We start from the raw sequence: 27,678 nt of genomic DNA on the forward strand, positions 1-27,678 counted from the left end.
GAAATGACAGAGTTTTCATAAAGACAGGAGTTAAACTCAAAACACAACGTGGAAAAATAGCCCCAAACATCAGGGTGTCATCAAGTCATGAGCATCTAAACAACCAGTCTAAGAAATAGTGTCCACAAGAGTCTGTGTCTAAATGCCAATACATAAAAGAAGGATAACAAGAAAGGAGAGACAAGGACTGCGAATCTCCGATACTCAACCACGCACGAGATCAACGTCCTCCGTAACCGGATACACCTAGATCTGCACATGAAGTGCAGGGTGTAGCGTGAGTACAACCAACTCAGTAAGTAACAAAAATATATAAGGAGCTGAGAAGTAGTGACGAGCTATACAATTACCAGTCACTTCAGAAATTTCAGCAATGAAAGTAGACATGATTCAATTCCGGCAAATATAAGTTCAGTCAGTTGTACATTTACTAAGTTCAGATAAACCGGATACAATATTTTCCAGAAGTTCAGAACAATGACATAATTCAACTAAGTGCAGCAACAAGGAAAACAAATGCAACCTCTCAGGATAACAATCATTCAAGCTCTTAATAGCTCAACACTCGGCTCTCGGCCCTCAATAATCACACTCAATAGGTACATGCACTCACTGGGGGTGTACAGACTTCGGAGGGGCTCCTTCAGGCCAAGCGCTATATCGCTGCGGCATGCAGCCCGATCCAATCATATAAGTAGCCATAAGGCTCATTGCAGCGTGCAACCCGATCCACAATCCATAAATAACCATAAGGCTCGTTGCGGCGTGCAACCCAATATATATACATTCAGCCCTTAGGCTCGTTGCGGCATGCAACCCGATCCATATACCTCACATAGCTCACTGCTCGGCACTCAGGCCCTATCTCACTCACTAACCTCTCCAGCCTCTCGGGCTCTCAGAAATCATACAAATCAACCCAAAATAGATGATAACAAGTATCAACAAGAAAATAAGAGGAAACAGAGATTTGATACACAAGTAAAACTGTGACTGAGTACAAGACAACAAATAGCAGCTAATTCAACAAGTACCCGACCGATACGGGTCCCAACAGTGATATCATATGGCCTAAGCTTGGTTTCTAACATGAAAGTCAAATTTCTAGAAGACAGAGGGAACATGTAATTAACAATAAGGTATTCGACTTTACAGTCTCACGGGACATACCAAGTCACAATCCCCCATGGTGCACGCCCACACGCCTGTCACCTAGTATGTTCGTCACCTCCAAAATAATCACATCATACCAAAATTCGGGGTTTCATACCCTCATGACCAGATTTAAGACTGTTACTTACCTCAATCAGAGCAAAACTCTACTCCAATATGCCTTTTCCTCACGAATCGCCCTCCGAACGTCTCGAATTTAGCCACAAATAGTACAATACAATCAATACAGACTAAAGGAATAAATTCCACAAGAAAAATACGAAATTACAAGCTAAAATCCGAAATTGGTCAAAAGCTGGCCCTGGGCCCATGTCTCGAAATCCGACGAAAGTCACAAAACCCGAAAGCCCATTCACTCACGAGTTCACTCGTACCAAAATTATCCAAATCCAAATCCGATATCAAAATCTCAATAAAAACCCAAAATCTTAGTTGAAGAACTTCTTCCCATTTTTCCAAATTTTCCACCCAAATGCGAAATTAAAAGATGAAATTAGTGATAGATTACTGGGATATAACCAAAATCAAGTGAATAATCGTTACCCAATTGATGTGTCTGACAATCTCTCAAAATCTCTCCCAAATCCGAGCTTTCAAACTCATGTTTTGATAAAAATGGCCAAACCCTCATTTTTGAAATCTTATATTCTGCCCAGGCAAAACCTTCTTCGCGAACGCGGCCACAACCTTGCGTTCGCGTATAACAAAATCCCAATGACCAAAATTCCTCTTTAGCGAACGCGATGGACCTCTCGCGAACGTGTACCTTTCACTTACTGATGCTTCGCGAATGTGACACCCGCTACGCGAACGCATAGAACAAATCCTTGGGGTTCCCAGCTGCTCCACTTCCTTTACGCGAACGCGATGTCCTTCTCGCGTTCGCAATGCACTGATCCTCAAACCTTCGCGAACGTGTCCCCATCTTCGTGAACATTTAGAAAAGCTCCAGCTGGCCTCTCAAATTAATTACACGATCGCGAGACCTCTCTCGCGAATGTGATGAATAAAAGTCTACAACAAAAATACTAGAAAATCTGCTATCTCTCCTAAGTCCGAAATGATCCGTTAACCACGTGAAATCAACCCGAGGCCCCGGAAACCTCAACCAAACATACCTATAAGTCTCAAAACACCATCGAACTTAGTCGAGTCTTCAAATCATATCAAACAACGCTAAATACATGAATCACCCTCCAATTCAAACTTAATGAACTTTGAAACTTCAAACTTCTACAACCGATGCCGAAACATATCAAACCACGTCCGATTGACCTAAAATTTTGCACACAAGTCATATTCAACATTACAGACCTACTCCAACTTCCGGAATCGGAATCCGACCCCGATATCAAAAAGTCCATTTCCGGTCAAAATCTCCAAAAATTTGACTTTCGCCATTTCAAGCTTAATTCTACTACGGACCTCCAACACACATTCCGGACGTGCTCCTAAGTCCAAAACCACCTAACTGAGCTAACAGAACCGACAAAAATCCATTCTGGAGTCACACAGTTCTGGCTACGGTCAAAATCCTAAGACTTAAGCTTCCGTTTTAGGGACTAAGTGTCCCAAATCACTCTGAAACCACAACAAAACCTCCCGGAAAGTCTCATAAGCAGAAAAAGATACGGGGGAAGCAGTAAATAGGGGATCGGGGCAACAATTCTTGAGACAACCGGCCGGGTCGTCACACGAAACCTTTTGAAACACCAATCATCAAGTTGGAACTCTAACATCTTCAGACGCTCTAGAATCAACTTGACTTTATCCATAGTCTGATAGGCCAAATTTGGTCCCAACAACTTTACTTCACCAACTTTGAACCAACCAATTGGCGATCTACACCTTCGCCCATATAGAGTCTCGCACGGTGCCATCTTGATACTAGAATGGTAGGTGTTATTATTAGCAAACTCAATGAGAGGTATGTGATCATCCCAATTAATTTTAACATCAAGTGACATATCCTCAAGTGTCTGAATAATACGCTCTGCCTGGCCATCTTTCTGAGGATGAAAAACTTGTGCCTAATCCTTTTTGAATGAACTTCAAAAAGTTCATTTTAAACTGAGCACCACGGTCCGAAATGATGGACAACAGAGTCCCATGCAATCAGACGATTTCCTGGATGTACAACTTGGCATAATCTTTTGTTGAATCTGTAGTCTTTACTGGCAAGAAGTGTGCTGACTTGGTAAGTTGATTTACAATCACCCAATCAAATCATTCTTTCAAAATGAGCAAGATAATCCTGTTATAAATTCCATATTTACCATTTCCACTCAAAAATATGTGTATTCTATGGTAAATCACTGGGCTTTCTATTGCTTGGATTTCACTTGATGATAATTTGGACACTTGGACACAAAGTATGTGATGTTCTTTTTCATGTCGTTCCACCAATAAATCTCCTTAAGGGCATGATACATCTTTGTGGAACCTAAATAAATAGAATATCTGAAATTGTGGGATCCTGACATAATTCGCTCTTTGAGCCCATCTACGTCTGGAACACACAGTCTGTCTTGGTACCTTAAAGTACCATCATCTCCCCCTTGTTCAAAAGCCACCATCTTATGCTTGTGTATCCCTTATTTTAGCTACAACAAGTAGGGTCATCAAACTGTTTCTTCTTCACTTTAGCTACTAAGAAGGAACAAGTCCCTTTCTGGAAAACAACTCCACTATTTTCGGTGTCTGAAAGCCGAACTCCTAGCTTGGCTAAGCAGTGAATTTCTTTCACTATAGATCTATTGTTTATCTCAATCATGAGCTGTACTTCCCATACTTGGTTATCTTTTTAAGATACTTCGTGAAAACACTTATAGAATTGTTGTGATCTAAGTCTTTGACCAGTAATCCAAAGATTAAAGTCTCGTGCAATGGCACTACACTCATGACACATAACTGTACATGATTTTATAGTTTTTATATCCCATGCTAACTATGCGGGTTTCAAATCTCCAACTGGACTTACTGACGATTTTCGCATCTCCCCCTTAGACCAAAGGTTAAGGTCTTGTACTTGCGGATTCTTCTCTTTTGTTGGGATACGAACAACTTGCCTTATGTTCTGCAATTCTTGCACTTTATATCAATGATGACTCATCTTCCGACTTTCTTCTGAGAAATCTTTCTTACTAGAAAAAACTAAATTACTTACACAAACGGAAAGCTAATGTATTCATAACTATCATATACAATCTTAATGATTTAACTCTACTCACGCTGTCAATCTTGGGAAAACCCCTTATTGATAACTCTTAAAGGCTATTCTTCTGTAGTTTGCTCTCTTACTGCCTAGCTGCCCCTTTTTTTTTCTTCCATTGTCATTGTACTTCGGGCTTAACTTAAAATCTTTGGGTTATAACACGCATTCGGTGTTTCAAACTGTCACCTACTCACTAGTGTTAACCTGGCTAAGTGAATCAAATCTTACCTCTACTAGCTCTGCTGAAATTTCTAATTCACTAAATCTACTCAAAACTTACTTTACTATTCTTTTACTAACCACCTACTAGCATCATGTTTTCTTGTTCTGCTTTGAATAACTAAAGTTAAGCATAAGGTTATTCCTAACTTCCATCACCGTCTGACCATATTCTACGGCCGCATACTATCTTTTTTTTTGAACTGTGTACATGAATCACACTTAGGAAAATTTTATTTGGATTAAACAAAATTGGAATATCTAACCCCCAAATTTTCTATACACTTCAAAATCATACCAGACTAAAAACATCTGTGGTAGTTACTTAGTCACATAACCTAAGAGGGAACTGTCATATATTTTATCTCATAATATTAGCTACTTTTTATAGTAACTTACTAACGTGGTACTTTCTAGTTCTGATTTGAATAAATTCGAACAACTTACAATCAACCCCTAAAATTCAATACCGGTTGCTCTTGGTTCTCATTTCGTACATCATATCTTCTTAGCTATATTTCCCTTAGGCTCTTTTCTGTCCAAAACAATAGTGATCAATTCTATGCCTGTTACGGTTGAATTATTAACCTGTTACACCATGGGGTATGACATACGGATACACTGCCAAACACAAACTTGTCTTTCAGAGTATACTATCATCTGATAAATCACTTCCTGCATCATCCGGTGAGTCTTGGGTCTCAATCAAGACCTAAAATATGCGAATATTTCGCCATAATCACTGTTACTTGCAATTTCTTTTAGAACCCATATGCATCACTATATACTCACAAGTCACCAGAATTTGGACACACTAAAAATTGGAGATTTGGTAACTAAAAAACTGAATACTGGCGTACTGAATAATCATAAACCTGCTAACTGAAGGACTGTATAACTGGTAACTGAGGTAAACTGATAACCATAGAACATAATAATTGCTTTTGTACTCTTTGATAAAGTTATGCTCTAATATGTACTACTACCCATTGCATTCCATTTTTAACATCCTCTCAAGTCTCATTTGTTATCAACATGTACTCCATAATTATACTCCAATAGGCAATCATCCTCTCTAGGACCTTGAGTTTTTCCTGCCCGTCGCTTAGGCATTCGATACGTCTGGAATTCGATAGGAAGAGAAGGTTACCTATTTTTCGAAGCTTCATGGCACAATCTAGAGTAGAAAGAAATGAGACATTCCTGAATGTCTTGGTAGTTAACCATTTATATGAGTGGCCGACGCACACATATAAAGGAAACTCCACTAGACACGGCTTTATAGACTCCCTAGGATTCTTGAACCTAGTGCTCTGATACTAAGCTTTGTCACGCCCCGAACCTGGGTCTGGACGTAACACAGCACCCGGTACCTGACTACATGCGACCGAGCGAACCAACTGGCTAGCTGAATTAACACGTGATATCATAACATACTGAATGTGGAAGATAAACTAACACATGATGATATACTGAAAGTATGGATGATATAAATCAAAGTGCAAAAATACTAATACAATTCTGAAACATATTTGTAGCCAACATAGCTTAACATGAAAAGCCTACGAACTATTACTCTAGTCTATGAAGCCTCTAATGAAGTACTGAAATACCGACTATCTGTAAATACTGAAAGACTTTAAAGTAATAAGAACTAGGGATCACCAAATAGCTAGTACGAGAATCCTAGCGCTCTGAATCGTCAACCTGTAAATCATTACCTACATCGTGAGATGCAGGCCGCAGGCAAAAGAGACGTTAGTACATTTGTATTGCACTGGTATGTAAAGTAACTGAAAGAAAGAAGTGAAAATGCTGAAACTGACCTGATAATAGAGAACTGATAACTGAAATGATAACTCCTGAAACTGAAATTGCATTGATAACTGATAACTAATAACTAATAATTGAAATGATAACTTATAACTGATAACTGAAACAAAGGAAGTAAGGATATGGATACTCCCTCTTCTGAATGATGAACAACCTGTTTATCTGAAAACTACGGCCTCGGGCCCAATATATATGTGCACAAGCTACGGCCTCAGACCCAAGTATACGTTTGCATAACTATGGCCTTAGGCCCAAAAAGTCATAAAGCATAAACTATGGCCTCATGCCCAAACATGCATAAAGCATAAACTACGGCCTCAGGCCCAAGTATGCATAAAGCATATAAACTATGGCCTCAGGCCCAATACAAGTGTTCAACATTCAGGAATTTATATTCAGGAACTGAGAATCATACTGCAATATGTGATGCTGAAATACTGAATCATATTGAGTTACATGATACTAGAATACTGAATAGGACTAGACTAAGACATGTATTCTTGAATTGATTACGAAAACTAAAACTTCAATTGTTTATGACATGCTGAGAAATCTGGACTGAGACACATGGGCATCAAACCCAAGTCTATATTGATAACGCACTGAGTTCACAACGTTCAAAATGAAAGTCATGAACGGATTACGAAGCTAAAGAATAGAAGTTCTGCAACTATTCAAGGAACTAAGCTTAACTATATTTCTGTGGCAATTAGTAACGTCGTCAAATATAGTAGTGTAGGGGGAATCATTAACATTCCCAAACATACAGAGTTAGCCTCACACACCTTGACTTCCTGCTCTTGAGCGTAATACAACATTTGCCAACCCTTTCAACTTTAATCTATAGTAATACAAGTCAAAGGGATTCCACATTAGCAATAATACTCATGTTTTGGTCACTTAGGTATTTTATCAAACGCTTGGTGGGTATAAAGATTCATAACCCTTATTAATGGTGTTTCTACACCTAACAACCCATTCTCTTACTCCTAGATAAATTCTAAAATCTCAAATGGTTATAATCAACATCATTCTTCATCACCCATAAGATAAAAAATACCCTTAACCAATAATCAATAATCAACAACCCAAACCTATAACCGTTCATGCTTTTCTGTCAAACCCATCAACTCATATCTCATGAACTAGGGTCTATAATCATTAATCCAATACTATAATCAAGTAGAGGGTGAAGATATTAATGTTTTGAAGTTCAATCCTCTTGAATTCGAGTTCTAGGGTTTCTTCTTTCAATAATGATGCGCCAATCGAATATCTAATGATTTGAAGGGTTTACCCATGATAATAAGGTGTTGAGGAATTGAAATCAACTTAAAATCATCATTAGAACTCACCTTGGATGGTGGAGGGACCTTTGAGGAGTTAGGTTCTTGAGAGCTTCCCTTTCTAGAGCAAGTTTTTGTGTATTGGGTGTGGGGGATGAAGTAGGGCTTTAAAAATAACCCCCGGGTGTGCTCCCATGCACCTGGATGCACAGCAGGGCAGTAGCACTTCCACAAGTGCACAGCCGCGCACGGGACCATCTGGGCATGCACCTGGGCACGCATACTGTGCATTGTCCATTTAAATGCACCTAACTATTTACTCAGAAATACGTTCGGGCTACACAATATGTCGTTGGAAAGATAATTAAATGGGCTACAACTTTTATGTTTTATGCTTTCCCAAATTCCCAACAGATTCTTCACAAAATCCTGCTAGAATACAGGCTTTCCGTAAATTTAGTCGATTTTATCGAATCTTATACGCCCCACTCCCCGTCTTGATTCCAAAACAACTATTTCCACCCATACTCATCCCGATAGGACTTCATATGTCTAAGATATCATATTAATACCCATTTTACATGTTCACACCTAGTCCGAATTTGCGGAGTGTTACAGTATACCTGAAAATGGAGTCTTCCAAATAAATGTCTTGCCAGTTCCTCCATAATCATATAAAAAGAACAATCCACCTTTGGCCTCGTCCACTGCTGCCAATTATTAATTACATACAAAAGAATATCAATTAATAACTTTTATTAATGTTATATAAATAGAATCCAACAAATTGATTCTACAAAAGTGCCAAGTGGCTTCTTTTTAGCTTGCCCCTTGGTTTAACCACATTGAAAACTATCCAACTTATACATATATATATATATATTTATTAATGTTATATAAATAGAATCCAACAAATTGATTCTACAAAAGTGCCAAGTGGCTTCTTTTTAGCTTGCCCCTTGGTTTAACCACATTGAAAACTATCCAACTTATATATATATATATATATATATATATATATATATATATATATATATATATATATATATTAGGGTACGCGCTTTGCGCTTGTTTCCCGTGTCAATAAGTAAATAATTTTTAAAAAATCACACAAGTAGTTATCTTATAAAATGACGAGGCCAATGTGTATTGGAATTTCCTGCTCGTACTCTGTCAAATTCTAGTATAGTTTAAGATATCGTCCCAGAGAGACTGGATAATCTATTCTACAGACTTGTAATATTTTAACTACTATTTGAGAGAATCAAATTGATGAAAAGTGAGTGAGGTTTAAAACTTGTTAATTACTTAAACAAAACAAATAACTTTTGAAAGATATATAATTTTAAAAAAAGAGTTGGGAATCATTGAATTCACTTGATAATATTACTATAAAAAATGTCAATTTCTACATTTATTTCTTTAAAGAATAATTGCTTATTTCTAATACAATTATATTTTGCTTACTAAGAAATAACCAATTAATAACACACCATGAGAATTATGTTAATTAATCAACTTAAGACTAGTGACGTTTAAATCGAAATATATTTCTTGCTTGAATTGTGCTAAATGAAAGTAAAAACTTCATGAGAATAGTTTTACTAAGGATCAATAATCTTGCCTATAACAATTCCTCCATGAGAATTAAAACTGAGGCAAGCAAGATTACTGACTTAAAATAATAGTTTACTGAAAAATTAATTTCACTCTACTATTTTATTCATCAGTTATTATATATTAATTTTGCTCCGCGAGAATTATAAAATTAATATATGAATAACTTAGAGATAAAATATATAGAAGTGATAATAGAGTAATTAAAAACCATCATTTAATCACAGTATGAAATGTAAATAAAAAGTTTCAAGCCAAGAATATATAAAAATTGAGATAGTATTATAAAATATATCAAGCTTCATCAACTATCCCAACGAAAAGAGATTACTCCATTATAGAGTAAGAAAAGCTAAAAAAGCTATTTAAAAGACTAAAAATATTTAAAAGACTAAGAAAATATTTTTACTATAAAGAAAGAAGACCAAGACTAGTTTTTGTCTTGCAAAATATTTCATATCCTTATACAAAGAGAGATTGTTATTTATAGGAAAAGATGAGTAGTTTTGTCATGTTCCACTTTTGCGAATGTGAAATCCATGTATGCGAAGTGACCTTTGTGTACGTAGATTCCATATATGCAACTATGGGCTTCACTCTTGACTTCATGAGTTAGTCTTGCAAATGTATGTTCCATTTATGCGAATATGACCTTTGCAAATATAGATTCCACACATGCATCTATGACTCTTTTGCTTCCCTTCTTGACTTCATGAGTTAGACTTGCAAATGTAGGTTCTATGTATGCAAACGTGACCTTTGCGTATATAGATTCCACATATGCATCTATAGCTCTTTTGCTTCCATTCTTGACTTCATGGGTTAGACTTGCAAATGTAGGTTCCATGTATGCGAATGTGACCTTGCGTATATAGATTTCACATATGCAACTATGCTCCTTTTCATCTCTATTTATCTCTTTCCATAAGCCCATATGTATATTCCACATTTGTGAATATGAAGATGATGTGTGCAACTGTGCTTTGCTTCATTCTCTTGTCTTTTAGCCTTTTTTCTTCTTTTTCATAATTTCTTCTTCCTACAAGATTTGTTAGAAAATATGCGAGGATAAGATATCATTATTCATATTTTATTTTAAAAACTTATTTTTTTACATATGAAATTACATGAATAGTTTATATCCATCAAATACCCCCATACTTGAACGTTTGCTCATCCTCGAGGAAAAAGAATACTTTAAAATATATATCCATGACTATTGTAGGATAGAAAATTTATACAAAATAAAAATCCTCCAATATGGTCAATTCAATTAACCTTTTTAAATTCACCGAATCTTTTACCTTATTTCTGAATTGTGCTTTGATCAACAAGAACTTGCAATCTTCTTCCCTTAAATCTTTCAGAATTGATAGATTTATGATCACTTATTCAGTTAGTATCATACTCTTGTCCATATGCTTGCTCCTTATGTTTTTCTCCACTAATATAGATTCAACGCTGATTTTTAGAATCTTTCTAGGAATTTTCTTGGCTTGTAATGTCAGGCTTCAGGCTAGTAGGATAAGGATATTTTTAGAGTGACTATTGTTTTTCTAGCTTGGAGCAAACATTTCTTAGTGCTTGATATTTCCTCCCTTTGATAACACTTTTTTTTGTAATTTCAAACACCTTATATTCACACACACTCACACACACACACACACACACACACACACACACACACACACACACACACACATATATATATATATATATATATATATTCACACACACACACACACACACACATACACACACACACACACATATATATATATATATATATATATATATATATATATATATATATATATATATGTATGTATTAGGTTAGAAATAAGAATGCTAAAAAATGGTGAATCAAAGAAGGCCTAATTTCATTTTTCAAAAATCAGTATCACCCATTATTTCGCCTTGAGAAACATTTAGAGCAAGTTCTAGCCAAGTTTACTGATTCTACCTGTTTTGTGATCATAATTATTATCAATTCCAATGATTTCCTGAGATACAGACGCTTGCTCCTGCCTTCACAAAATCAAAATCATAGATATTGTATTTATATGGTGAAGATGAAAAGAATTAATCATTGGACATATAGTAAAGAATTTATTTTTGTCACGACCCGAAATTTTCCACTGACGGGATCGTGATGGCGCCTAATATTTTACTTGCTAGGCAAGACAATGTTAGAAAAATCGTTAAACCAATTCCTTATTTCCATTCATTAAATAACAATAATTAACTAAGATGAAATATATTAAGTGCGGAATATCATAAAACTATCTTAATTACTACCACCCGGATCTGGAGTCACAATTCACGAGCATTCTAGAATTTACTACAAGTATTAGTCTGAAAGAAATACAACTGTCTGAATGAAAGAAAATAGTAGGACATAAAAGATAGACGGGGACTTCAAGGTCTGTGAACGCCGACAGATCTACCTTTAGTCTCCGGACAGCAGACAAGTAGCAAATCTCGATCAACCTGAGCCGATATCAAAATCTGCACAGAAAGTGTAGAGTGCAACATCATGACAACCGACCCCATATACTGGTAAGTGTCGAGCCTAACCTCGGCGAAGTAGTGACGAGGCTAGGACAAGACACCCACATATAACCTGAACAGTATAATCATGCTAGTGGCAACAACAGTAAATAAAGCAATAACGCAGAAATAATGGGAAGGGGACATACAGTGGGGGAATACAATATAAAGAGTGAGAATAATGAAAAGACAGAATTAAACAGAAAATCCTTAAATGAATTGAGCAATCAAAACAGCGAAAGAAAACTGCACGACATCACCCTTCGTGCTTTTACTCTCAACCTCACCAAATAAATAAATAGAACGGCACAACATCACCCTTCGTGGTTTTACTCTCAACCTCACCAAATAAATAAATAGAACGGCACGGCATCACCCTTCGTGCTTTTCACTCTTCCTCACAATATAAATAATGCATGCCCGGCATCACCCTTCATGCTTTACACTCTTTCTCACCATATAAATAATGTATGTACGGCATCACCCTTCGTGCTTTACACTCCTTCTCACCAATCACAAAATCAATAACAATGGATAGATAAGAGAATCACAAGGAAACCAGTATTTTACCCATATTCCATAGCACAATGTAATCTCAACCTTGAATCAATATTCGAAAGTTACCAAATCTCAGTGAAACCAGATATGAGTCACCCATCATTTCAAATAACCCGATAAGCATGGATAGTAGAATTTAAGGCTACAAAATAGACAATAATAGAATTTCACTTGCATGCTATGACTCGACAACGACACATAGATGCTCGTCACCTCACCTATACATCGTATTTAACAACCAAACACGTAGAAAATGAACACATAATACCTATTCCCTCAAGCCAAAGTTAGACACGACACTTACCTCGCTCAGAAGGCCACTTAATTCTCAATCATAGCTTTTCCTTTGGAATTCACCTCCAAACCGCTCGTATCTATTAAAAAATGACTCAATAATATCAAATATTGCTAAAGGAGTCAATTATTTTTCATAAATTAAATTTCCCAAATTTTCCACCAAAAAGTCAAAAAATCGACCCCGGGCCCACTTGGTCAAAATCCGAGGTTCGGACCAAAATCGTTTTACCCATTCACCCCCGAGCCCGAATATTTAATTAGTTTTGGAATCCGACCTCAAATTGAGGTCTAAATCCCCAAATTCCTGAAATCCTTAGTTTCTACCCTAACCCCTAATTCTACCATAAAAAATCTAGATTTTACGTTGAAAATTCAAGAAATGTAATGGGTAATTGAAAGAAAATGGTTTGGAATCACTTACCAACAATTTGGGGAAGAAATGGTTCTTGAAAAATTGCCTCTCACCGTTTGGTTTTTGAGAAAAATGAATTTTTGGCTAAAATCCCGTTTTTGGATTCTGTTAAGTGCTGGGCGACAGTGTTCATCGCGTTCGCGAGAGCACTGTCGTGTTCGCGACGGGTACTGGCTGCCAAGCCTACGCGTTCACGAGACCCAGCTCGCATTCGCGATAGTTACTCCCCCCTGGCCTTCGCGTTCGCGAGGCATTGCTCGCGTTCGTGATGAAGGAATGGCTGACTCCCCCTCCCCAATACCTAACACTACACGTTCGCGATGGGCTTGTCGCTTTCGCGAAGGGTAACGCCCCCATCGCTTCGCGTTCGCGACCAAGTGTTCGCGTTTGCGAAGAAGAAATCTTCAGCTGCCTAGTTTACTCTTCGCGTTCGCGAGAGTACCTTCGCGAACGCGAAGAAGGACATGCCAGAACACCTGCTGCAGCAAAATACCAGATTCCCAAAGTCCAAAACATCCCGTGGCCTATCCGAAACTCACCCGAGCTCTCGGGGCTCCAAACCAAACATGCACACAAGTCTAAAAACATCATACGAACTTTCTCGCGCGATCAAATCGCCAAAATAACACTTAGAACTACGAATTTAGCACCAAATCAAATGAAATTCTCAAGAACACTTTAAAATTTCTATTTTCTCAACTGGACGTCCGAATCACGTCAAATCAACTCCATTTCTCACCAAATTTCACAGACAAGTTTTAAATATCATAATAAACCTATACCGTGCTCCGGAACCAGAATACGGACCCGACACTAATAATGCCAAACATAATCAATTCTTAAAAATAATTAATTTTCAGACTTTTAATTTTCATCAAAAATTCATAACTTGAGTTAGGGACCTCCGAATTCGATTCCGGGCATACGCCCAGGTCCCATAATTCGATACGGACCCACCGAGACCGTCAAAATATGGATCCGGGGCTGTTTATCAAAAATGTTGACCGAAATCAACTAAAATCAACTTTTAAGGCATAAATTCTTATTTTCATCAATTTTCAACATAAAAGCTCTCCGGAAACCTGTCCGGACTACGCACACAAATCGAGGAGGGTAAAAATGATATTTTTAAGGCTTAAGAGCGTAAATTCGAGTTCTTAAACATAAGATGACCTTTTAGGTCAGCACATTCTCCACCTCTAAAACAACCGTTCGTCCTCGAACGGACATAGAAAAGTATCTGGGCTGGTGAAAAGGTGGGGATATCTACTCCTCATATCGGAATCGGACTCCCAAGTAGCTGCCTCAATAGGCTGACCTCTCCACTGCACTCTAGCTGAAAGGTAACTCTTTGATCTCAACTGACGAACTTGCCGGGCTTGAATTGCCATCGGCTCCTCCTCGTAAGTCAAATCCTTGTCCAACTAGACAGAGCTGAAATCTAACACATGGGATGGAGCGCCGTGATACTTTTGAAGCATGGACACATGAAATACCGGATGAACAGCTGTTAAACTAGGTGGCAACGCAAGCCTGTAAGCCACCTCTCCCACTCTCTCCAGAATCTCAAAAGGTCCGATATACCTAAGGCTCAACTTGCCCTTCTTTCCGAATCTCATTACACCTTTCATGGGTGATACATGAAGTAGCACTCTCTCTCCGACCATGAATGCAATATCACGAACTCTACGGTTGGCATAAATATTCTGCTTGGACTGAGTTGTGCGAAGTCGATCCTGAATAATCTTGACCTTATCCAAGGCATCCTGTACTAAGTCTGTGCCCAACAACCGAGCCTCTCCCGGCTCGAACCACCCAACTGGCGACCGACACCGCCTACCATATAATGCCTCCTATGGAGCCATCTGAATGCTCGACTGGTAGTTGTTATTGTAGGCAAACTCTGCAAGGGGAAAGAACTGATCCCACGATCCTCCGAAGTCTATAACACAAGCGTGGAGCATATCCTCCAAGATCTTAATGGTACGCTCGGATTGTCCGTCCGTTTGAGGATGAAATGTTGTGCTCAACTCAACCCGTGTACCCAACTCACACTGAACTTCCCTCCAAAAGTGCGAGGTAAACTACGCACCTCGATCAGAAATGATAGACACGGGCACATTGTGAAGACGGACGACCTCACAAATGTAAATCTCTGCCAACCGCTCTGAGGAATATGTAACTGCCACAGGAATGAAATGCGATGACTTAGTCAGCCTATCTACAATGACCCAAACTGCATCGAACTTCCTCTGAGTCCATGGGAGTCCAACAACAAAATCCATAGTGATACGCTCCCACTTCCACTCAGGAATTTCTAACCTCTGAAGTAAACCACCAGGTCTCTGATGCTCACACTTTACCTGCTGGAAATTTAGGCATCGAGCTACTTAGGAAACTATGTCCTTCTTCATTCGCCTCCACCAATAATGCTCCCTCAAGTCCTGATACATCTTGGCGGCGCCCGGATGAATAGAATACCGGGAACTGTGGGATTCTTCAAGGATCAACTCACGAAGTCCATCCACATTAGGCACAAAAATATGACCCTGCATCCTCAAAACTCCGTCATCTTCAACAGTAACCTGCTTGGCACCACCATGCCACACTGTGTCTCCAAGGACAAGTAAATGCGGATCGTCATCTTGCCGATATCTGATGCACTCAAACAATGAAGACCAAGCGACCGTACAAGCTAGAACACGGCTGGGTTCAGAAACATCTAACCTCATGAACTGGTTGGCCAAGGCCTGAACATCCAATGCAAGCGGTCTCTCACCAATTGGAATATATGCAAGGCTACCCATAATGACTGACTTTCTACTCAAAGCGTCGGCCACCACATTGGCCTTCCCGGGATGATACAATATAGTGATATCATAGTCTTTCAATAGCTCCAGCCACCTCCTCTGCCTCAAATTGAGTTCCTTCTGCTTGAACAAATACTGCAAGCTCTGATGATCAGTGAATACCTCACATGGCACGCCGTAAAGATAGTGCCTCCAAATCTTCAGCGCATGAACAATGGCTACAGTTCTAGATCAAGAACATGGTAATTCTTCTCGTGAACCTTCAGCTGCCATGAAGCATATGCAATAACCTTGCCACCCCGCATCAATACCGCACCCAGACCAATACATGATGCGTCATAGTATACTGTATAAGATCCTGAACCTGTGGGTAACACCAGTACCTGTGTCATAGTCAAAGCAGTCTTGAGCTTCTGAAAGCTCATTTCACACTCGTCTGACCACCTGAATGGGGCACCTTTCTGGGTCAATCTGGTCAACGGGGCTGCTATGGATGAAAACCCCTCCACAAATCGACAGTAATAGCCCGCCAAACCCAGGAAACTACGGATCTCTGTAGCTGATGTGGGTCTAGGCCAGTTCTGGACTGCCTCAATCTTCTTAGGATCCACCTAAATCCCTCTGCTGATACAACGTGACCCAAGAAAGCAACTGAACTCAACCAAAACTCGCATTTTGAGAACTTAGCATATAACTGGCAGTCTTTCAGAGTCTGAAGAATGATCCGAAGGTGCTGCTCATGCTCCTCTCGACTATGGGAGTAGATCAAGATATCATCAATAAACACAACCACAAAGGAATCCAAGTAGGGTTTGAACACCCGGTTCATCAAATCCATGAATGTTGCTGGGGCATTTGTCAGCCCAAATGACATCACTAGAAACTCATAATGCCCATACCGAGTCTGAAAAGCTGTCTTAGGAACATCAGATGCCCTAATCCTCAACTGATGGTAGCCATATCTCAAATCAATCTTTGAAAACACCTTGGCACCCTAAAGCTGATCAAATAAATAATCAATCCTCGGCAATGGATACTTGTTCTTGATGGTGACTTTGTTCAACTGCCGATAATCTATACACATCCTCATCGATCCATCTTTCTTCTTCACAAACAACACAGGTGCAACCTAGGGCGAGACACTAGGTCTAATGAAGCCCTTATCAAGCAAATCTTGCAACTGCTCCTTTAGTTCTTTCAACTCTGGCAGGGCCATGCGATATGGAGGAATGGAAATAGGCTGAGTGCCCGGAGCCAAATCAATGCAGAAATCAATATCCCTGTCGGGTGGCATCCCTGGTAGGTCTGCAGGAAACACCTTCGGAAACTCACAAACAACCGGCACCGAATCTATGGAAGGAACCTCCGCACTAGAATCACGGACATAAGCCAAATAAGCTAGATACCCCTTCTCGACCATATGCCGAGCCTTCACATAAGAGATAACCCTGCTGGCAGAATGGCCAAGATTCCCTCTTCACTCTAATCGAGGCAACCCTCATAAGGCTAAGGTTACCGTCTTGGCGTGATAATCTAGTATAGCATGATAAGGTGACAGCCAATCCATACCCAGTATGACATCAAAATCAACCATGTCGAGAAGTAGAAGATCTACACGAGTCTCAAGACTCCCAAGGGTGACCACACACTAACGATAACCATGATCTACAACAATAGAATCTCCCACTGATGTGGACACATACTCCGGAGCACACAAAAAATCACGGGGCACAACCAAATAGGAAGCAAAATAGGATGACACATAGGAGTAAGTAGATCCCGGATCAAATAGAACTGAAGCATCTCTACTGCAAAATGAAACAATACCTGTGATAACAACGTAAGATGACTCAGCCTCAGGCCTGGCTGGGAAAGCATAACACCTAGACTGGGCCCCACCACCCTGAACTATGTCCCTGGGATGGCCTCTAACTGGCTGGTCTCCACCTCTAACGGCCTGACCTCTACCTCTAACAGTCTGGCCTCTACCTCTGGCTACCTGACCCTTGCCTCTGGCTAGCTGAGCAGGTGGTGCAGCAACTGGTGCCGGAACCATGGCACGAGAACTCTAATGCTGTGAGCTGCCCGTTGCCCAAGGGCAAAATCTAGTAATGTGTCTCAGATCACCACAAGTATAACATAACTTCGGCTGCTGTGACTGCTGACCCTGAAACTGACCCTGTCAACCTGAATAACCACCCCGATGACTCTGGAGTAGAGGTGCACTAATAGGAGCTGGTGGTATACTGTAGGCTAGCTGGTCGGAATAATGCATCTGAGGGCCACGACCACCTGAGGCACCGTGGGATGCCTGGAGTGCTGAATGAAACGGCCTAGGAGGATGGCCTCTACCAAAAGTAATCCTGCCTCTAGGTGAGGCACCGCTGAACTCACCGGAATGACAAGGTCTCTTATCACAGTCCTGACCTCCCTGAGTAAGAACCAATTCGACTCGTCTGGCGACATTAGCAGCCGCCTGAAAAGAAATCTAACTCCCAGTCTCCTTAGCCATCTGCAATCTGATAGGCTGAGCAATTCCATCAATAAACCTTCTCACCCTCTCTCTCTCTCAGTGGGAAGCAGAAGAATAGCATGACGGGCCAAATCCACAAAACGGGTCTCATACTAAGTAACAGTCATACTGCCCTGCTGGAGACGCTCAAACTGACGGTGACGCTCCTCTCTTAATGTGATAGGCAGAGACCTCTCTCAATATGTCAAGATACTCATGGGGATCCTCTGAATGAGCACCACTGAAGTGAACAGGAAAGAGCTTGATAAACCTGTCCAATATCCATAAAGTCTCGAAAGACATAGTTGGCCCATCTCCGACCTGTGCTGCAATAACCGGCTGAACTAATCTGAATAGATGAGCTGCTGGAGCCTGATACTGGGGAGCTATCTGCTCCAGAGCAGTAGTGGTGGGAGTCTGGGCCCCTCCTCCAGCCTGAGCAACTGCTGGTGCCATGGGAAATGTGCCAGTCTGGGCCACACTCTCCATAAGGCCCACCAAACGGACCAAAGCGTCCTGAAGTACTGGGGTAGCAATGAACCCCTCCGGAACCTGAGCTAGTCCAGCAAGAACAGTCTGGGTTGGAACCTCGTCGTCAAGCTCTATCTGAGGCTCCACTGCTGGGGCTGCTGCTCGGGCTCTAGGCTGAGCCCTTCCTCGGCCTCTGGCACGGCCTCGGCCTCGACCTCTGCCTCGTGTAGGAGCTACCACTGGAGGCTATGGCTGATGCTCAACTGAGGAAGCGGTACATTTTCTCTCCATCTGCGAGAGAATAAGAGTAGAAGAGTTCAATCAGTATTGAGAAAGCAAAATCGCACGACAGAGAAGAATAGAAGTGAAACTTGTTCCTAAACTTCATAGCCTCTGGAAGATAAGCACAGACGTCTCCGTGCCGATCCTCCATACTCTACTAAGCTTGCTCGTGATTCGTGAGACCTAAGCAACCTAGGGCTCTGATACCAATTATCACGACCCAAAATTTTCCACCGACGGGACCGTGATGGCGCCTAACATTTCACTTGCTAGGCAAGCCAACGTTAGAAAAATCGTTAAACCAATTCCTTATTTCCATTCATTAAATAACAATAATTAACTAAGATGAAATATAATAAGTGGGGAATATCATAAAACTGTATTAATTACTACCACCTGGATCTGGAGTCACAATTCACGAGCATTCTAGAATTTACTACAAGTATTAGTCTGAAAGAAATACAACTGTCTGAATGAAAGAAAACAGTAGGACATAAAAGATAGACGGGGACTTCAAGGTCTGTGAACGCCGACAGATCTACCTTGAGTCTCCGGACAGCGAACCAGTAACAAATCTTGATCAACCTGAGCCGGTATCAAAATCTGCACAGAAAGTGCAGAGTGCAACATCAGTACAACTGACCCTATGTACTGGTAAGTGTTGAGCCTAACCTCGGCGAAGTAGTGACGAGGCTAGGACAAGACACCCACATATAACCTGAACAGTATAATCATGCTAGAGGCAACAACAGTAAATAAAGCAATAACGCAGAAATAATGGGAAGGGGACATACAGTGGGGGAATACGACATAAAGAGTGAGAATAATGAAAAGACAGAATTAAACAGAAAATCCTTAAACGAATTGAGCAATTAAAACAACGAAGGAAAACTGCATGGCATCACCCTTCGTGCTTTTACTCTCAACCTCACCAAATAAATAAATTGAACGGCACAGCATCACCCTTCGTGCTTTTACTCTCAACCTCACTAAATAAATAAATAGAACGGCACGGCATCACCCTTCGTGCTTTTCACTCTTCCTCACAATATAAATAATGCATGCACAGCATCACCCTTCGTGCTTTACACTCTTCCTCACAATATAAATAATGTATGCACGGCATCACCCTTCGTGCTTTACACTCCTTCTCACCAATCACAAAATCAATAACAATGGATAGATTAGAGTATCACAAGGAAACCAGTATTTTACCCATATTCCATAGCACAAAGTAATCTCAACCTTGAATCAATATTCGAAAGTTACCAAATCTAAGTGAAACCAGATATGAGTCACCCATCATTTCAAATAACCCGATAAGCATGGATAGTAGAATTTAAGGCTACAAAATAGATAAGAATAGAATTTTACTCGCATGCTATGACTCGACAACGACGCATAGATGCTCGTAACCTCACCTATACATCGTATTTAACAACCAAACACGTAGCAAATGAACACATAATACCTATTCCCTCAAGCCAAAGTTAGACACGACACTTACCTCGCTCCGAAGGCCACTTAATTCTCAATCATAGCTTTTCCTTTGGAATTCACCTCCAAACCACTCGTATCTATTCAAAAATGACTCAATAATATCAAATATTACTAAAGGAATCAATTATTTTTCATAAATTAAATTTCTCAAATTTTCCTCCAAAAAGTCAAAAAATCGACCCCGGGCCTTCTTGGTCAAAACCCGAGGTTAGGACCAAAATCCTTTTACCCATTCACCCCTGAGCCCGAATATGTAATTAGTTTTGGAATCCGACCTCAAATTGAGGTCTAAATCCCCAAATTCCCGAAATCCCTAGATTCTATCCTAACCCCTAATTCTATCATGAAAACTCTAGATTTTATGTTGAAAATTCAAGAACTGTAATGGGTAATTGAAAGAAAATGGTTTAGAATCACTTACCAGCAATTTGGGGAAGAAATGGCTCTTGAAAAATCGCCTCTCACCGTTTGATTTTTGAGAAAAATGAATTTTTGGCTAAAATCCCATTTTTGGATTCTGTTAAGTGCTGGGCGACAGTGTTCATCGCGTTCGCGAGAGCACTATCACGTTCGCGAAGGGTACTGGCTGCCAAGCCTACGCGTTCGCGAGACCCAGCTCGCGTTCACGATGGTTACTCCCCCCTAGCCTTCATGTTCACGAGGCATTGCTCGCGTTCGCGATGAAGGAATGACTGACTCCTCTTCCCTAATACCTAACATTACGCGTTTACGATGGGCTTGTCGCGTTCGCAAAGGGTAACTCCCCCATCGCTTCGCGTTCGCGACCAAGTGTTCGTGTTCGCGAAGAAAAAATCTTCAGCTGCCCAGTTTACTCTTTGCGTTCGCGAGAGTACCTTCGCGAACGCGAAGAAGGACATGTTAGAACACCTGCTGCAGCAAAATACCAGATTCTCAAAGTCCAAAATATCCCATGGCCTATCCGAAACTCATCCGAGCCCTCGGGGCTCCAAACCAAACATGCACACAAGTCTAAAAATATCATACGAACTTGGTCGCGTGATCAAATCGCCAAAATAACACCTAGAACTACGAATTTAGCACCAAATCAAATGAAATTCTCAAGAACACTTTAGAATTTCTATTTTCTCAACTAGACGTCCGAATCACATCAAATCAACTCCGTTTCTCACCAAATTTCACAGACAAGTCTTAAATATGATAATGAACATGTACCGGGTTCCGAAACTAGAATATGGACTCGACACTAACAATGCCAAACATCAATCAATTCTTAAAAATAATTAATTTTCAGACTTTTAATTTGCATCAAAAGTTCATAACATGAGTTAGGGACCTCCGAATTTTATTCCGGGCATACGCCCAGGTCCCATAATTCGATACGGACCCACCGGGACCGTCAAAACACGGATTCGGGCATGTTTACCAAAAATGTTGATCGAAGTCAACTAAAATCAACTTTTAAGGCATAAATTCTTATTTTCATCAATTTTTAACATAAAAGCTTTCCGAAAACCTGCCCGGACTGCGCACGCAAATCGAGGAGGGTAAAAATGAGATTTTTAAGACTTAAGAGCGCATATTCGAGTTCTAAAATATAAGATGACCTTTTGGGTCATCACAATTTTGTTAATTAAAAACCTACAAATAGGATAGAGGAGAGAAAAATAATTATATATAAAGATATAAGAAAATAGAAATTTACATAAATATATATATATCCATTAATTAGATACATATATAACATATATTAGAAATGCATAAGAATTTACCCCTCCCCACGTGAACCGTTTCATCCTCCTAATAAAACGTGTGATGAGAGATATACATATATAAGTATTAATTTAAGGAAAAGAAAAAATTAATACTAATGTATATAAAAAAAAATCTTTTTGGCTTTCAAATTTACAATCACAGAAGAACGCTTGAAAGCAACTGTGACCACACATTCTATGTGATAATAGACTAGCTAATTTAAGACCTTATCAGTCATTTGGTCCTAGTTTAAATATAAACCAAAAATTACGTGAGCTAGCATTCGACTTGAATCATTAAATGGTTAACAACCAGTTACTTAGGCATACCGATCACCATGGAGTTGCTCCTGTGTAGGTGACTCTGTTTTTGTAGAGGCCTTCATGAGATGCTCTGGTTGTACAATAACCTGGATATTGACCAGATTAATTGGTTAAGCATTTAATTACCAAATCTATGTTGGACTTATAAGACTCCATTGCTTCACCCTCAAAGGCTACGGGTATGTCACTATAGTTCTGAGTTTAACATCGTCAACTCGACTTATTACTTGTGAAATTCATCAGTCTATCAAAGTGACCGATGAATGTTGCTCAAAATGTCCTCCAAAGTACAATTTGTCTTTGACCATTTACCTTAAACTTGTCACCTCCATTGTTCTGTTGGATTTCAATTTCTCCATATGGAGTAACATTTGTTACATTATAAGGACTTGTCCATGTCACGACCCAAAATCCACTAGAGGTCGTGATGGCACCTAACATCGCCGTCAGGCAAGCCAACGGTGAATGTTTAACTTAATTACCCATTTTAGTATTTTTGAAATCATAATTTTCATCATATAAGTAGTAAGAAATGGAATTTTACAGGGTAACTGATAATATGTTTACAACTGCAATAAAGGACAACCCATAAGTACCCCAAAACCCGGTGTCACAAGTGCATAAGCATCAACTAGGAAATAAAATAAAATGCAACATTTGTCTGTGATGCAAAGTAGACAGGAGAAATACAAATAACTCTGATGGTGACTCTGCAGGTTGCGGGTCATAACATGGAATGTAGCTCACGGTAAGTCCCCACAATAGCCGTGCTTCTGCGCCCAAAAAATCACCAGAAATATATATACCTCCACAAAAATGTGCAGCAAATGTAGTATGAGTACGTAAATCAACGCGTACCCAGTAAGTATCTAGCCTAACCTCAGAGAAGTAGTGACGAGGGGTCGACATCGACACTTACTAGTGGTCCGATAAGATAAATACAATAAGAAGTAAACAGATATGGGGCAAAGTAAGTAAACGAATTAAACAAGTATAAATATGTGGTACAATCCTTCTCTCAACAATAAGCTAAACTCTCGATTAGCAGTCACCTCCTCCACCAGAGTGTGTATATATATAATGGACCTCACCAGAGGGGTCGTCATAATTCAAATAAGGAATATTTCCAGATATACTAGCCTTTTGACAAATAATACGCACTATTCCATAGAAGTATTTTACAGAAATGACGAGGCGTACGGCCCGATCCCATCATAATCTGGTATATAACCATAGATACATCTATTGTATACATTGCCGAGGAGAACGACCCGCTCCCATGAGAGTGTGGTACATAATCGTGCCGAGGCGAACGACCCGATCCCATAAAGTGTGCGCACTGCCGAGGGTCGAACGACACGAACCATAGATGTATCTATCCTGCCGAGGCGAACGGCCCGCTCCCATTCGAATAAGAAAGCTTTGACGGGTCCTTGACCCCACTCACGAAGGGACATGTGAGTTTTAGAAAGATTGGGGTAAAGCCCTTCGATGAGAACGCGTAACGCGGGGGAAATTCATAAGAGGAGTACAATTATTCTGTGGCAAGTCATAAAGTTCATCCGATCTCTACAATAACGAGTCTACCTCTCACACAAGTCTAGTCTCAAATTTTAACATGTAATAAAGGAATCTAATAGGCAAGAGACTAGTCAAATAGTACAGTTATAGCATGGCATGAACCTGAGTCTACCCGGACAATAACATGAATATAGCTATGTACGGACTCTCGTAACCTCATACGTACGTAGCCCCCACAACAAGTAGCAAATATCAATTACAACACCTAGGGGGTAGTTTCCCTCTCACAGAGTTAGACATGAGACTTACCTCTCTCCGAAGTTCCATAATCCGGCTCCAACGCTACTCTAACACCCCAAACCGATGCCCGTCTCTTCAAAACTAGTCAAATAATGTACAAACCCATAAAATTATACTATAATACTCATAACGAATAAATTTAAACAAATTCCCAACTCCGCTAGAAAAGTCGATAAAGAAACCCTCGAGCCCACGTGCCCGGATTCCGAAAATATTCGAAGATAACCATCACCCGTAATATTACGAACTCAAATATATAATTTATTCTCAATTCCACGCCCTATTTCGTGGTCAAAAATCCAAAAATGCTAATTTCTAGGTTTTCTACCAAAATCCCAAATTTCTACTAATTTCCATGCTTAAATCCGTATATAAATCATGTATTTAACTCACAATGTGAAGAAAGCATTTACCTCATTATAGTTGATGAAGATGACACTCCAAAAGTGTTCCAAAATTGGCTCCCATGGACGAAATGAAGTGAAATTGAGTCAAACCCTCGTTTTAAAGAAGCACGCTGCCCATCCCAATTTTCGCACCTGCGGTCCAATAGCCGCTTCTGCGGCTCCGCACCTGCGGAAATTCCATCGCAGGTGCAGATCCAGCTCTGCCTAACAATCCCCGTATCTGCACCCCATGTAGCGCATCTGCGCTTCCGCTTCTACAGTCCTCAAGAGCTTCTGCGCTCGCGTACCTGCGTGTTTATGCCTGCTTCTGCGGCCCAGGCCTTTTGGCCAACCTCCGCCTCTGCGTTGCCCCATTCTGCAGGTGCTGTCCCGCTTCTGTGGTCCTAGCACTGCCCAGCCAGGGTCTGCTCATGCGCTTGCCTTGCCGCTTTTGTGGCGTCGCACCAAAGGCCCTTTTTCCGCAGGTGCGATTGCACCTGAACTCAGGCACTTCAGCAATATAACAAAGCTCCAAATTGTTCCGTTGACCATCCGAAACCACCCCGAGGCCCCCCGGACCACAACCAAACCTACCAACAAGTCTTAAAACACAATATGAACTTAGCCGTACCTTCAAATCACATCAAACAACGCCAAAACCATGAATCGCATCCCAATTCAAGCTTAATGAACTTTAGAACTTCAAACTTCTACATTCGATGCCGAGACCTATCAAATCAAGTCCGACTGACCTAAAATTTTGCACGCAAGTCATATTTGACATTACGGACCTACTCCAACTTCTGGAATCGGAATCTAAACCCAATATAAAATAGTCCACTCCGGGTCAAACTTTCCAAAAACCTTCAACTTTCCAACTTTCGCCAAATGACTCCGAAATGACCTACGGACCTCCAAATCCACATCCGTACGCGCTCCTAAGACTAGAATCACCATACAGAGCTATTCCCAGGCTCGGAATTCCAAACGGACATCAATAGCATTAAAAATATACTTCAACTCAAATTTATGAAATCCTTCCAAAATGCCAACTTCCCACAATTGACGGCGAAACGCTCCCGGGTCATCCAAAACCTGATTCAGACATACGCCCAAGTCCAAAATTAGCATACGAACCTGTCAGAACCTTCAAATTCCGATTCCGAGGTCGTTTACTCAGAATTCAAATCTCAGTCAATCCCTCCAACTTAAAGCTTCCGAAATTAGAATTTTCTTCCCAAACTAACTCCAAACTTCACGACATTCAATTCCGACCATACGTGCAAGTCATAATACCCGAAGTGAAGCTACTCATGGGCTCAAACCAACGAATGACGTGCATTTAAACATATGTTCGTCCTCGAACGTGCTAAGAATTGCTCCGAAGTTGTCTGAAATCACTATTTAACACCTCGTGCACCTACCCGTGCTACCACAACCCAATTGAGCACATTAGCTTGAGCCAATCTGAAGATCCTCCCTTTTTATTTAAACAAGCAAGCCTTAGAGTCAAATTCCAACATCCGAAATTCTCTACCAAGCCTGTTTTCAACATACGAACACCGTATCACTCACTACATACTGTACCAAACATGATTGTATACCCTTACTGAATTCACACCATGCACCGCATAGTTCACATGACCATAATAACACCCTCTGGACATAATACCTGAAATCCCACGAATTCGATGCCCACAACACACCTCATGACGCATATAAGTCCTGTTTCAACTCTTGCAATACTGCCACTACGGAAAAGATGTGTAGAAACTTATAACCACCCGCCGAATCACAATTTATGGAGTCTCTCCTCTCGACAAGAGCCATTATCCCATTTTGGACTGAATACCAATATTTACCCTTTAATATGCCTTATATAAATCTGATTGCACTAATCCCAGGTCCAACAATCTCGTCTCACCCAGTACAAGTTGCTTCGGCAATAAGCCACCTCAGACACTGCCAAAAGTCTCATATGATGCCAAAATGTGCCAACAAGCTACAACTCAAATGTGATACATGAGGAAAAATCAACTCTGGAAACTCAACCCACGTAACTAATAAAACAACCATAAACATGTTATGATCCTTCCTCAGAAAATGAGAAACAAAACACATAAGAATAGGTATCGGGAAACTGTACTCAACATCACACTATTGCGGTGTGCAACCCGATCCACACATGATACCGTTGTGGCATGCAACCCGATCCAACCATGATACTCGTGGAGGCATGCCACCCGACACAAACAACATACCCGTGGCAGCGTGCCACCCGATCCAACCAATGTACCCGTGGCGGCGTGCCACCCGATACGCACATAATAATCTATAAGGAGATACTTACCGAGCTACAATGCTCATACCTATAAAATGCCGGAATGTCGACCACAAGTACGCCAAGTGCAAAATACCATCCCTGGGGAGACAGATAGCGCCATACGCTACGAAACTCAAGCACGACTAAGGTGCAATAAATGACCTGCATCTCGAGAGCCATCCTGCTCATATAGCACTGCAAGCTACACGGGGCCACAACACATGTGCGAAAAATCAAGCCGTCTCACAACCCACTTGGCAGAATAAAGTATTACATGGAATAGTTGACGACAGAAATAACATCCAAAGCCCGAAGACTCCTTCGCAAGCAATGCTATGCTGAAATGAAGATATCCGG

General features: G+C 40.4%; 1 protein-coding gene across 1 annotated transcript in view; it reads right to left on the reverse strand.

The window, feature by feature from the left end:
• LOC138905747 (uncharacterized) overlaps nt 1-27,678 on the reverse strand; it is a 40,545-nt gene that overhangs the window by 5,001 nt on the left and 7,866 nt on the right. The window lies entirely within an intron of this gene.

Source organism: Nicotiana tomentosiformis, chromosome 1, assembly GCF_000390325.3.
Source record: "Nicotiana tomentosiformis chromosome 1, ASM39032v3, whole genome shotgun sequence".
NCBI classification, from domain to species: Eukaryota; Viridiplantae; Streptophyta; class Magnoliopsida; order Solanales; family Solanaceae; genus Nicotiana; species Nicotiana tomentosiformis.